This window comes from Erpetoichthys calabaricus, chromosome 1 (assembly GCF_900747795.2).
Source record: "Erpetoichthys calabaricus chromosome 1, fErpCal1.3, whole genome shotgun sequence".
In the NCBI taxonomy this organism is placed as follows: Eukaryota; Metazoa; Chordata; class Cladistia; order Polypteriformes; family Polypteridae; genus Erpetoichthys; species Erpetoichthys calabaricus.
In genome coordinates this window covers 152,992,905-153,006,918 of record NC_041394.2, presented here as the reverse complement: position 1 = coordinate 153,006,918, position 14,014 = coordinate 152,992,905, and the positions used below count along the sequence as shown (strand labels likewise).

Here is a 14,014-nt window from a genome sequence, read left to right as displayed (position 1 = left end):
TAGCACAGCTCCAGTACATTCTTTGATACATTTAACTGGAGAAAATGCTGTTCTTACATATCTAAACTCAATGAGGCAGCAGTGCTACCTAATGTACTACTGTGTTATACTTAACACAGTTCATTACAGTTTAATATAAGACGGCCTGATGCTTTTTGTTCTTTATTTCGCCTTATACAATTTCTTGTATTAGGAATTTGTTAGTTTTCGCATGCCCCTTGGGGTCAGAGCGCAGGGTCAGCCATTGTACAGCGCCCCTGGAGCAATTACAGGTTAAGGGCCTTGCTCAAGGGGCCCAGCAGAGTAGGATCTCTTTTGGTAGTGACGGGGATTTGAATCGGCAACCTTTTGGATACCAGCGCAGATCCTTAGCCTCAGAGCCACCACTCCGCTTTTGTCACCTTATTGTTTTACAGTGCCATAAAAAAGTATTTGCCTCATCCTGATTTCCTTCGTTGTTGTTGTATTTTTGATACTAAATGTTTTCAGTTTTTTATATGAAATTTAAGCTTAAGTAAAGGGTACCACAATAACTAGCAGCTTTTGAAAAAGTAATTGTCTCCTTACAATTAATAGCTATTTCCACCATCCTTAACTGCTTGTATAATTCAATACAAGCTTTCTGTGTTGCTGTGGTGAAATATTAGCACACTTCCCCCCCAATAGAACGGATTTAATTCAGACATAGATTTTGGCAGGTCATCTGCTTGTTTCAAGTCTTTCCACAGCATCTCTGTTGGATTTAGATCTGGACTATTGAGTAAGCCAGTACAAAACTTTATACTTCTTCTTTTTTTTTTTTTTTTTTTTTTTTTTTTTACTATTCTGATGTGCATTTGCTTTTGTATTTTCCAGCATCTTTGACATCTTGTAAAGAACTTTGAGCTACATTCAGTGAATGAAAATGTGCCGTAGAAATAAATGTTGGTAGTGCTGATGTAGTTTTAATGGTCTAATACAGATATTCCCAAAGTTTTTCAATTCAGTCCCCCAAAATGTTGACCCATCTGGTCAGGGCCCCCCACTAACATAAACCTAATGCTGAGAAGTGAAACATGATTTTGGATTTTCATTACACTAATCACACAACATGGTAGTAGACCTATCAATCAAAGCAGATTCTTAATCGCAAGCAGACTTTTAATGTAAGTGTGATGAAATCTTTGGGCTAAGGGTTCTCAGGCTTTTTCTATAGTGGACCCCCTCCTGGAATCAAAAATGTTTTGAAATACCACTTTTTTTTTTTTTTTAGTTTGGTATTTTTCAAGTTGAAGTTCTTTCTTCACAGACATGCCATATATGCATTTGTCAAATGAAATTTTGTACTAAAGTTGAGCATTTTCTATAAATTAGAAAAAAATCTTGCCTGTCCTGGCATTTTATAATTTAAGCACCTTGTGCTTCTTTCCTTTCCCAGGTTATAAACTGATTGAAACTAATTGAGGTTCTAGTCCAGTAGTGTCCATAGTATTTTTCCGTTCCAAGGTTATTAACTCATTAAAACAGCTTCTGCTTTAAACTGACTGAAACAGATGGATAAAATTACTGGTTCAATACAGGAAGAATGAAGGATGGATGCTTGCAATGTCTGTAATTAAAGTCTTATAAATTCAGTTCATCCTGGTTCATTTGAGCAAAATAATTAAAACTTAAGGGCAGCACAGTGTCGCAGTGGTAGTGCTGCTGCCTCGCAGTAAGGAGACGTTTCCCGGGTCCTCCCTGCGTGGAGTTTGCATGTTCTCCCCGTGTCTGCGTGGGTTTCCTCCCACAGTCCAAAGACAATCCTAAATTGTCCCTAGTGTGTGCTTGGGGTGGGTGTGTGTGTGTGTGTCCTGCGGTGGGCTGGTGCCCTGCCCGGGATTTGTTCCTGCCTTGCGCCCTGTGTTGGCTGGGATTGGCTCCAGCAGACCCCCGTGACCAGTGTTAGGATATAGCGAGTTGGACGATGTTTGACTGACTGACTGAATGAAAACTTAATAAAAACAGTCTGCAGTTCCAAAATTGAAGATTTACCAGTCCAGGGCACATGCTAATATTCCTCTTTGTTCCTCAATGTATATTCTTCTGAATTAGTGTGACAGTTTCAAAAATTGTTCTAAAAAAGATGTTACATTAAAAAGTTTACCAAAACTAAGTGAGAAAGAGAGACTACAATGAGGGAGAAGACAGTACTCACTTGTTAAGAGTCTCAGTTTTGCAATAAAACATTGGTCTTGGTGCATGGATCTTGACCAGTCTTGATCTTGGCATAGATCAGCCCAAAGAGGTAGGGAGCTAGTGGGGCCTGTCACCTCGGACTCAATGCGAACAGTGGGATACTTCATATTGGCATGGGAAGAAGTAGAGTTACACAGTAGCAGCACAGCCAAACATGGAGACTCTGGTTCGACTGCTATATAATTAACTGTCCTTTTAAGGCCCAATTTTTTCCTCAGTTATTCTTTATTATTTGTTTTCACCGAAATATTAGCTGACAGACTCTCCCATTCCGCTCAGGGTGAAAACCACAGCTCTAGGTCAATAACTACATTGATATAGGACTGATTTTGTGCAACAATTAATGAACATTTTGAGTTGTGTGTAAAACATGAGACAATTTAAAGACAATATTTAAATTAGAATTATTTATTTTTCACCAGAACTGCTGAGGCTCCTAAGCTTAGCCTGATAGTTACGTATTTGAAAACTATGGGTTTAACACACTTTCTGAGGCCAAGTCATTTGAAAAATGACTAACAAGTTACTTTTGGTTTATTTTCTTTTTCTCCGATATATTAACTAATTGCTAATACTAATTTGCATAGTAAAAACAAATACACTTCAAAGTTCCTGATGCTGCACTGCTTAGCCTTCTGATGGGAAAGTAGCAAAACATATTAACATTAAATGATACCATCTCGATAACAAACAGCAATTCAGTTAAGTTGAGCACTGTTTTTTGTAGCTATGCAGCTAATCTAATAACAGGTCATTTAGTTATTTAACAAAACATGCTGACAAAAGATTTTAGCGATATTAGAAATAATGTAGACTGTCTTGTAATTGATGACCGGGCTTTATAATAGATGGATCTATTGTTTTTGGAATGTTTTATTGACATTTTCCCATAAAAACTATATAACATTGATGCATGTGATAGAAAATAAAAACAAAGCATACCTTTTGCACACTTATGTTTTTCCTATTTTACATTATTTACCTTATATTCCTTGTTGCAGAATACTGCTCAGGAATAATTATTAGTGTAAAGGTGAGTGAAAATTTTGTAGGCTGAAAGCTATCTTAAGATGTAGATGAGGGAAAGGTGAGAGTACAGACATAATGTACACATTTTGAACTACAAAATTTGGGTGCATTGCAGGCTACAGGGCTGGCGTGCTTTCAAGGCTATGGAGGTGGCCACACAGGCCCACCTCTTCCTAGTGTTTTTCTCACCAGTGCAAGATCCCTCGCAAATAAGATGGGTGAATTGAAGCTACAGGTTACAGAAAATAAAATCGTCAAGGACGGTTGCATTCTGCTATATTACAGTGACCTGGCTTCATCAACTCATTCTGGATATAGCTATTGAGTTAGCAGGCTGCACAGTACACTGGCAGGATGGAATCAGAGACTCCGATAAGAGAAAAGGGGAGGGGATTATGCCCATACCTGTATGTCAACAACAGTTGGTTTACTAACATGAAGACGGTACACAACAGATGATGTTTATACTTGCTGCGTTAGTGCCATCTGTTGTTGCATTTTTTTCACTGTGCATACAGTTCCATTGTAGAAGCATCGTTCAAACTATGGATCATATTTTTCTCGAATTTAGCCTTTGAACTCCGGAACGTTCGAAGTTAGAATTGTTTGAAGTATAAGGCACTGCTGTATTTTTAAGCCTCTGATTTTATTTTGCTGTCTCTGAGTCTGCCCAAATTTCAGTTTCATCAGCTGCCGTTTCACATGCAGTAGGAAAGTAGATATGGTGCCCAGTTGACTCTCACAGTTGAGCTGTCGCATGATCAGAACAATTTCTGTCATGTCAGAAATTTAATTTGCTGTCTTGTAGTATGAGCAGCCTCTTGAGACAGTTTTCTGTTGGCACCATCAAATTTCCCATAATTCATTGTGCAGCATCTTGCAGTGAAGACTGTATTGCACATAGATTGTCTGAGCACCCACATTGCGGCATGTTAGTTGGACTGAATATGGTTGTGCAGTTTGAGGACATAAGAGCTTGTGTGTCATAATCTGTCGAATCTATTGTGTCATAAAAAAAAAAATCAATGGTGGCCAGTGTTATATAACAGCAACTGATGTAAAACGACATCCATGGATAAAAGAAAAAAAATCTCACGTTACTCATGTTGTATAATCCACATATCTTTTATCCAGTCGTTGACTTTTTGAAGACCCACCTCTCCCTGTCATTTGTTGGTCACAAATTCTGTCTTAAATTAAAAAATGACTCCCATGAGGCTTTAGGTTTCTTGTTTATGTGCATACTGATAATTTAGGAAGTAACCGTATTGAACATAATGACTGAATGACAGACGTGGATTATGCAAAGGAGTATCATTTGCCATTGTACAACAATGGCCACCATTAAGCTCTGTTATGGAAAGCTTCTTTCTCTCCATTCTGCATGAAAATATGAGTTTAAAAGTTTTTCAGGCTCATCACTACAAAGTACACATGGGGTAAGTAACATATAAAAAATAATTTATAGGTGTAGTATTCCTTTAAAGAGCTGTTGAATTGTAAGGGCATATCCAATTAATGCTTTTTTTTTAAATTTTATTAATTTTATTGTAATCATTCCATACAAATAGATCAAATTTTACAAAAGATAGGATTGAAAACAAGTCGCCCCTCACCCCTGAGAGAGAGAGAGAGCATGGCCAACAGAGTAAAACTTAAGGCTTGTAGACATACCTAAATTGATGAGTTTAATAGGGCAATAGTGATAAATGGAGAAGAAAAAGAAATGTGGAGATAATTGCTTCCTTGGTGCATTAAGAGCTTATTCTAAGATATTATTGATTAGATCCTGCCAGGTTTTGAAAAAATTCTGTACAGATCCTCTAACTGAATATTTGATTTTTTCCAATTTCAAATAGTATAAAACATCAGTTTCCCACTGACTTAAAAGAGGAAAGTTAGAATTCTTCCAGTTTAGATAAATAAGTCTTTGTGCCAAAGATGTAGTGAATGCAATCAGTTTGTTTGTCCTTCTCCATTTTAAACCTATCTGGAAGAACACCAAACACAGCTGTTAATGGGTTAGGAGGGATTGTGACACCAAGGCTGTCTGAAAGGCACTTAAAAATTTTGGTCCAAAATGATGTTAATTTGGTGCAGGCCCAGAACATGTGACCCAGTGAGGCAGGGACTTGATTGCAGCGTTCGCAGCTTGGATCTTACCCTGGAAACATTTTGGACAGTTTTAGGCGAGACAGATGTGCTTGATATATAATTTTGAGTTGAAAAATTGTATGCTTTGTGCATATGGAGCTTGAGTGAAGTCTCTGCATTGCTATTTTCCACTCTTTTTCTGATATATTGATTAAGAGATCTTTTTCCCATTGTCCTCTTGGATCTTTAAAAGGGAGGGACTGCAAGATAATTTTATATATTGCAGAGATGGTGTCTAAGTCCTTGAAATTGAGCAATATTTTTTCCGGCATGGAGGAGGGTGCAAGAGGAGGAAAATCGGGCAGGTTGTGTTTAACAAAGTTCCTAATTTGAAGATAGTGAAAGAAATGTGTGGCTGGAAAGTTAAATTTGGAGTGTAATTGTTCATAGGATGCAAAGATGTTGTCTATATAAAGATCTCTAAGCAATTTAATCCCAATTTTTTTCCAGATGTTAAAAACTCCATATGTTTGCAAGGGTTGAAAGAGGTGGTTCTCTTGCAGAGGTGCCAGAGATAAAAGATTCTCCATCTTAAAATGCTTTCTACATTGGTTCCATATTCTGAGTGAGTGAAGCACAATTGGGTTATTAGTATAATGCTGATAAACTTGCATTTATTGGGGCACATACCGAAAACCGTTTTTTATTTTTTTTATGATATGGATTTTTCTTATACCGCAACACCGGTTTAAATTGCCTAAACGACGTTCGGAATGTGGCGCGGCGGGAAACTGTTCAAGTGGGGAACTTTTTCACTGCTACACCACCAAATAGGTAGCGGCAGGTAGCATAGGTATTGCGCGGTGAAAATGGACGGAGAACATTCCGAAACTGAAGCCGACGATAAAGTTGAACATGATGAACAGAAGAACTTTTGCCGAAAAAAAGGAGTCACGTCCGTCGCCTGGAGATACTTTAGTTCTAAAAGGTCAGATGTGTAAATACTGTTTCTATACTACTGGGTAATACTGCAAGCCAAGTTGTACTTGTTTTATTTGTTTTCAATACAGTGTAATGTACCTGGGTACTGTGTAATAGTGTGACGACATGTTGACTTTATTCTCGACATTTCCACTTTAATCTTGACGCTTACGACGAGAATAAAGTCGACATGTTGACTTTATTCTGGACATTTCTACTTTATTCTCGCCGTTTATGTCAAGATTAAAGTCGACATGTTGACTTTATTCTCGTAATTTGTCATTAAAGTAGAACATCGTAAACTAAACTTCATCGTAAAATGAATATTTAATTTACTAGATTTTCTCAAACCCCATCATAAGTTATATAGCACATTAAATGCTTTGTGTTAAGTGATTCTTAAACTGACTTCTTCTTGCACTAAGAGGAGGCGCCGGCAGCGATCGCCGCACAGAATACATTCACTTCATGATCTTCCTGCTCTCTGAACATTTAGAATGCAAAGATAAATACTTAATATAATTTTCATGGTGAAATGCATTACAGCATGCATTAATCAAATGGGGGCACGGTGGCATGCCTGCCTTGCATTTGCATGTTTTTCTGGTGGGTTTACTCGGCGTGCTTCAGTTTCCTTTCAAAGTCATGTAGGATGTGGGGTTTTGTTGTGCTATATTGACCCTGCTAGTGTATGTTTTGCTTGTATTCATCCTGCGATGTGCTGGCGACTCGTTCAGAGATGGGCGCAACTCTGAATGGATGGCATAATTAAACATGTATAACGAAGATATTTTTAAAGTTCTGAACACTCCGTGGGCTAAGTTTATAACTAGTTTTAATTTCACAAAGACGTTTATCGTGTGGTGATTGGTTATGTGGTGAAAGAAAAAGGAAGGATAGGAACTGGGGTTTTGGTACGTCAGATAGAGACAGCATGCATGCAATAAAGATAGCCCGCTCAGAAGAACATGTATTGAATTCTGTGTTCATGTCTCCGACCAGCAGCTCACAAACCCAACATTTACACAATATTAAAGTTAAACCTGTGCGATAGCTAGTCATACATCCAGTTTTTTGGAGCCTCGTCACACCACACCTGCCATAAAGTTCTCTACACTGAACATACACCTGGGGACCCCTTTCTGCGAGGGAGCAGCACTACCGCCTCACTACCGTGCATGTGTAATACCTGCTTTAATGCATTTCATCATGAAAATGATATCAAGTGTTTATCTTAGCATTCTAAATTTTCAGAAAGCAGGAATATCATGAAGTGAATGGATTCTGTATGGTGATCGCTGTCTTCTCTTAGTGTGGAGGAAGTCAGTTTAAGAAGCGTAGTGATTAACCACTGGGTCGAGGAACGTAACACAAAGCATTTAATGTGCTGCATTAATTTATGACGGGGTAAATTAAGTAATTGATTAAACATTGATTTTAGGAAGAAGTTTAGTTTACGACATTCTACTTTAATTATGAAGTAAACTATGAGAATAAAGTGGAAATGTCGACTTTAATCTCAACATAAACGGCGAGAATAAAGTGGAAATGTCGACTTTAATCTCGACATAAACGGCGAGAATAAAGTCAACATTTCCACTTTATAAACAGCGAGAATAAAGTGGAAATGTTGACTTTGTTCTCGACATATAGTTTGTTTTTTTTCTTCCCAAGTATAGCTTAGCTTGAAGCAAGGTCCATATTAATGCAGTTTGCCTAAATGATGGTTCAGTTGGTAAAGATGTCATCACCAAGTTGCACTTGTTTTATTTTATTTTAATTTGGTGAATACTGTGTAATGCACCTGGGCTTGAAGTAATAGTGCAACTATCAGTAATAATACTATTATTTATTTTATTGTTATTATTTATTAGTTTAAATATTATGCAGTTTAATGATGATAAAGTTGTTTAAAAAGTCACTTTAACATGTCAGTGGACAGATTGTTAACATTAACAGAAAGTGTAGTTGGTTTACAAAAAATATTTACTATTTATTCCTTTTCTAAGACATATTCGGTGCAATACAATTTTTGACAAGCACTTCTGGATATTTTACTAAGTCTAAATGCCTCTTTGTATGGTTGAAAATATGTTGTCAAAATTATAGTTTGTTTTTGCAAAATTTGTTCAATAAAAAGGTTCTGTATTTTGACTGCATCTGTCATGCAATGTGATACCTTCTCCATTAGTGCCACCCCCTTGAAAACTATCACTTTATGGAGCAATGCAAAACTGTATTAATACTTGTGTGCACATTAAAATGTTTTTTTTGTACAATGTACAATACTCTTGACAGTGGAATAGGTTATTCTTAGCCAGTAATTGCAGTGGAAAATGTGGTTAACATCCACTCATGCATGGGGAAAAAAATACCGTCGAATACCGTGAAACCGGGATAATTTAGAAAAATACCGTGATATAGAATTTTGGTCATACCGCCCACCCCTACTTCTAGCTATGATTTTTGAGAGTATCTTAACATCATTATTCAGAAGTAAAATTGGTCTATATCATGTACATTGTGATAAGTCCTTATTTTGTTTAGGAAAGACGGTGATTAATGCTTGGCAAAAAGTTTGAGGTAGAATTTGATTGTCTCTAGCTTCTGTAAATGTTGTTAATAAGAGGGAAGCTAGCTGAGTGGAGAATTTCTTATAAAATTCTGCAGGGTAGCCATCAGGGCCTGCTTCTTTGAAGTGACTTCATAGCATCTAGTAATTCTGATAGCGCCAGAGGTTTATCCAGTTCCTCCGCACTAAAAGTACCTATTTGTGGCATCTGTAATGTATCCAGAAATGCATTAGATTGTGTAGTGTCTTCTTTAAACTCAGTAGAATATAAGGATTTATAGTAGTCTCTAAATGTGTGCATTATATTTTTATGGTCAATGATTTCATCTCCGTTCGTGTTGGTGATTACTGGGATTGCATTGCGAACTTCTTGCTTGTGGATTTGTTGAGCTAAAAGCTTATTAGCTTTCTCTCCGTGTACATCGTAGTGATGCCTGGATTTATAAATTAGTTGTTCAGTTTCTTTAGTTGTCAAGAGGTTGAGTTCTGAATGCAGAGCCTGCCTTTTCCAATGCAGAGCCGCGCTTGGAAGCTTGGCATGTTCATCATCTACTCTAGTAATTTCGTTTTTTAGCTCTGATACTTTCTTGGTTTCTAACTTATTCCTGTGGGAAAGATATGACATAATCTGTCCTCTTAAGAAGGTCTTTAAAGTTTCCCAGAGTTTTCCTGCAGAAACCTCTGAAGATGTATTTGTCTCTAGGAAAAAATTGATTTTTTTTGGATATAAATTCAGTAAAGTTCTCGTCTGCTAATAGAAGCGGGTTAAGGCGCCATCTACGAGGTGAGTGTGTGGGGCATAGTGACTTTAGCTCCAAGATCAGAGGTGCATGGTCAGAAATAACAATAGCATTGTAATTGCAAGATTTAATCGTAGGCAAGAAATTATTATCTATAAAGAAATAATCAATTCTTGAGTAGCAGTGATGTATTGGTGAGTAGAAAGAATATGTTCTTGAGTTTGGGTTTAGAAACCTCCAGGGGTCTGATAAGTTGTGGTCAGTTACAAACTGTGTAATTGTCTTTGCAGTGTTCAATGTCATCTCCCCTGTGACAGGAGTCCTATCTAAGAATGGATTTAAAACACAATTAAAGTCCCCAGCCATTATAATTTTATGAGTGTTCACATTGGGAATGGATGCAAATACATTTTGCATGAATTCCTTATCATCGGCATTCAGTTCATAAACATTTATCAGAATCATTTTACAGTTAAATAAGTTGCCCATGACCATCACATATCTCCCTTCAGGATCAGATACTACATCTGATGCTACAAATGAGACTGTTCTATGTATGAGGATTCCCACATCTCTAGTTTTCTTTGTAAAGCTAGAATGGAACATTTGGCCAGTCCAGTCCTTTTGCAGCCGGAACTGATCCTTGCTTAGTAAGTAGGTCTCCTGTAGAAATACCATTCTAGACAAATTAAACCTGTTAGGCGAGAGAATACTTTTTCTCTTTAATTCGTTATTCAGGCCTTTAACATTCCAGCTCACAAAGTTAACTGTCCCATCATGGAGACATTGATTCTGAATTTTTGATGTCATTTTATAGTCTTAACTGGAAGTGAGACTGCTTTAACCTTAATTTCCTATTTCCCCACGGGTAATTGCCATGCAGCCTATTGTTACGTTGGTAGGTATAATTATAAGGATTAAAAGGATAGATTAGATATAGCCTGCTCTCTCCCCCCCCCCCCTTATCCCCCCAACCCCCCCATTTTGCCTCCCCACGTGAGGCTGGACCCCACTTCACAAAGTCTCGGTCCTCTGACATACCTAGAGACAGAGCATGTCCAAAGCAAGACAAGCCCCCACGCAGCGGCATTTGAGGATTAGAAAGTAGAGATATCTATTGCCAATATAGTCTAAATACTATATGCCTAAAATATAATCATTAACATACTATAAGCATAACATATAAAATCTTCAGCAATCTTGGAAGTATTAAGATAATAAACCCAGGGAATGGTGTTAGAAAGTGGTCCAGGATATGCTTAGTAAATCCTAATGCAATAATAACAATAACAATAAACCAAGGGTATGATGTTAAACAGTCCCCTTTAGGGTAGTAAAAAGAAGAAAAAAAAATTGAATTTCTTCCACACAAATGTCTATAACTGTAATTAAGACATAAACAGAATGCGTCCGAGTAATGTAAAGAATCCATCCATCCATCCATCCATTGTCTCCCGCTTATCCGAGGTCGGGTCGCGGGGGCAGCAGCTTGAGCAGAGATGCCCAGACTTCCCTCTCCCCGGCCACTTCTTCTAGCTCTTCCGGGAGAATCCCAAGGCGTTCCCAGGCCAGTCGAGAGACATAGTCCCTCCAGCGTGTCCTGGGTCTTCCCCGGGGCCTCCTCCCGGTTGGACGTGCCCGGAACACCTCACCAGGGAGGCGTCCAGGAGGCATCCTGATCAGATGCCCGAGCCACCTCATCTGACTCCTCTCAATGCGGAGGAGCAGCGGCTCTACTCTGAGCCCCTCCCGGATGACTGAGCTTCTCACCCTATCTTTAAGGGAAAGCCCAGACACCCTGCGGAGGAAACTCATTTCAGCCGCTTGTATTCGCGATCTCGTTCTTTCGGTCACTACCCATAGCTCATGACCATAGGTGAGGGTAGGAACATAGATCGACTGGTAAATTGAAAGCTTCGCCTTGCGGCTCAGCTCCTTTTTCACCATGACAGACCGATGCAATGCCCGCATTACTGCGGATGCCGCACCGATCCGCCTGTCGATCTCACGCTCCATTCTTCCCTCACTCGTGAACAAGACCCCGAGATACTTGAACTCCTCCACTTGGGGCAGGATCTCGCTACCAACCCTGAGAGGGCACGCCACCCTTTTCCGGCTGAGGACCATGGTCTCGGATTTGGAGGTGCTGATTCTCATCCCAGCCGCTTCACACTCGGCTGCGAACCGATCCAGAGAGAGCTGAAGATCACGGCCTGATGAAGCAAACAGGACAACATCATCTGCAAAAAGCAGTGACCCAATCCTGAGCCCACCAAACTGGACCCCCTCAACACCCTGGCTGCGCCTAGAAATTCTGTCCATAAAAGATATGAACAGAATCGGTGACAAAGGGCAGCCCTGGCGGAGTCCAACACTCACTGGAAACGGGTTCGACTTACTGCCGGCAATGCGGACCAAGCTCTGGCACCGATCGTACAGGGACTGAACAGCCCTTATCAGGGGGGCCGGTACCCCATACTCTCGGAGTACCCCCCACAGGATTCCCCGAGGGACACGGTCGAATGCCTTTTCTAAGTCCACAAAACACATGTAGACTGGTTGGGCAAACTCCCATGCACCCTCCAGGACCCTGCTAAGGGTATAGAGCTGGTCCACTGTTCCGCGACCAGGACGAAAACCACACTGTTCCTCCTGAATCCGAGGCTCGACTATCCGACGGACCCTCCTCTCCAGGACCCCTGAATAGACTTTTCCAGGGAGGCTGAGGAGTGTGATCCCTCTGTAGTTGGAACACACCCTCCGATCCCCCTTCTTAAAGAGGGGGACCACCACCCCGGTCTGCCAATCCAGAGGCACTGTCCCTGATGTCCATGCGATGTTGCAGAGGCGTGTCAGCCAAGACAGTCCTACAACATCCAGAGCCTTGAGGAACTCCGGGCGTATCTCATCCACCCCTGGGGCCCTACCACCAAGGAGTTTTTTGACCACCTCGGTGACCTCAGTCCCAGAGATGGGGGAGCCCACCTCTGAGTCCCCAGGCTCTGCTTCCTCATTGGAAGGCATGTTAATGGGATTGAGGAGGTCTTCGAAGTATTCCCCCCACCGACCCACAACATCCCGAGTCGAGGTCAGCAGTGCACCATCCCCACCATATACAGTGTTGACACTGCACTGCTTCCCCTTCCTGAGACGCCGGATGGTGGACCAGAATCTCCTCGAAGCCGTCCGAAAGTCATTCTCCATGGCCTCCCCAAACTCCTCCCACGCCCGAGTTTTTGCCTCAGCAACCACCAAAGCCGCATTCCGCTTGGCCTGCCGGTACCTATCAGCTGCCTCCGGGGTCCCACAGGACAAAAGGGTCCTGTAGGACTCCTTCTTCAGCTTGACGGCATCCTTCACCGCCGGTGTCCACCAGCGGGTTCGGGGATTGCCGCCACGACAGGCACCGACCACCTTACGGCCACAGCTCCGGTCAGCTGCGTCAACAATAGAGGCACGGAACATGGCCCATTCGGACTCAATGTCCCCCACCTCCCTCGGGATGTGGTCGAAGTTCTGCCGGAGGTGGGAGTTGAAGCTACTTCTGACAGGGGACTCTGCCAGACGTTCCCAGCAGACCCTCACAACACGTTTGGGCCTACCACGCCTGACCGGCATCCTCCCCCACCATCGAAGCCAACTCACCACCAGGTGGTGATCAGTTGACAGCTCCGCCCCTCTCTTCACCCGAGTGTCCAAGACATGTGGCCGCAAGTCCGACGACACGACCACAAAGTCGATCATCGAACTGAGGCCTAGGGTGTCCTGGTGCCAAGTGCACATATGAACACCCCTATGCTTGAACATGGTGTTCGTTATGGACAATCCGTGACGAGCACAGAAGTCCAATAACAAAACACCGCTCGGGTTCAGATCAGGGGGGCCATTCCTCCCAATCACGCCCTTCCAGGTCTCACTGTCATTGCCCACGTGAGCATTGAAGTCTCCCAGCAGAACGAGGGAGTCCCCAGAAGGTATGCCCTCTAGCACCCCCTCCAGGGACTCCAAAAAGGGTGGGTACTCTGAACTGCTGTTCGGTGCATATGCACAAACAACAGTTAGGACCCGTCCCCCCACCCGAAGGCGAAGGGAGGCTACCCTCTTGTCCACCGGGGTAAACCCCAATGTACAGGCTCCAAGTTGGGGGGCAATAAGTATACCCACACCTGCTCGGCGCCTCTCACCGGGGGCAACTCCAGAGTGGTAGAGAGTCCAGCCCCTCTCAAGGAGATTGGTTCCAGAGTCCAAGCTGTGCGTCGAGGTGAGTCCGACTATATCTAGCCGGAACCTCTCAACTTCGCGCACTAGCTCAGGCTCCTTCCCCTTCAGAGAGGTGACATTCCACGTCCCAAGAGCCAGTTTCTGTAGCCGAGGATCGGAC

At 41.6% G+C, this 14,014-nt stretch overlaps 1 protein-coding gene across 1 annotated transcript in view; it reads left to right on the top strand.

The window, feature by feature from the left end:
- The window catches only part of nfkbib (nuclear factor of kappa light polypeptide gene enhancer in B-cells inhibitor, beta), a 59,669-nt gene that overhangs the window by 10,690 nt on the left and 34,965 nt on the right, over positions 1-14,014 (top strand). The window lies entirely within an intron of this gene.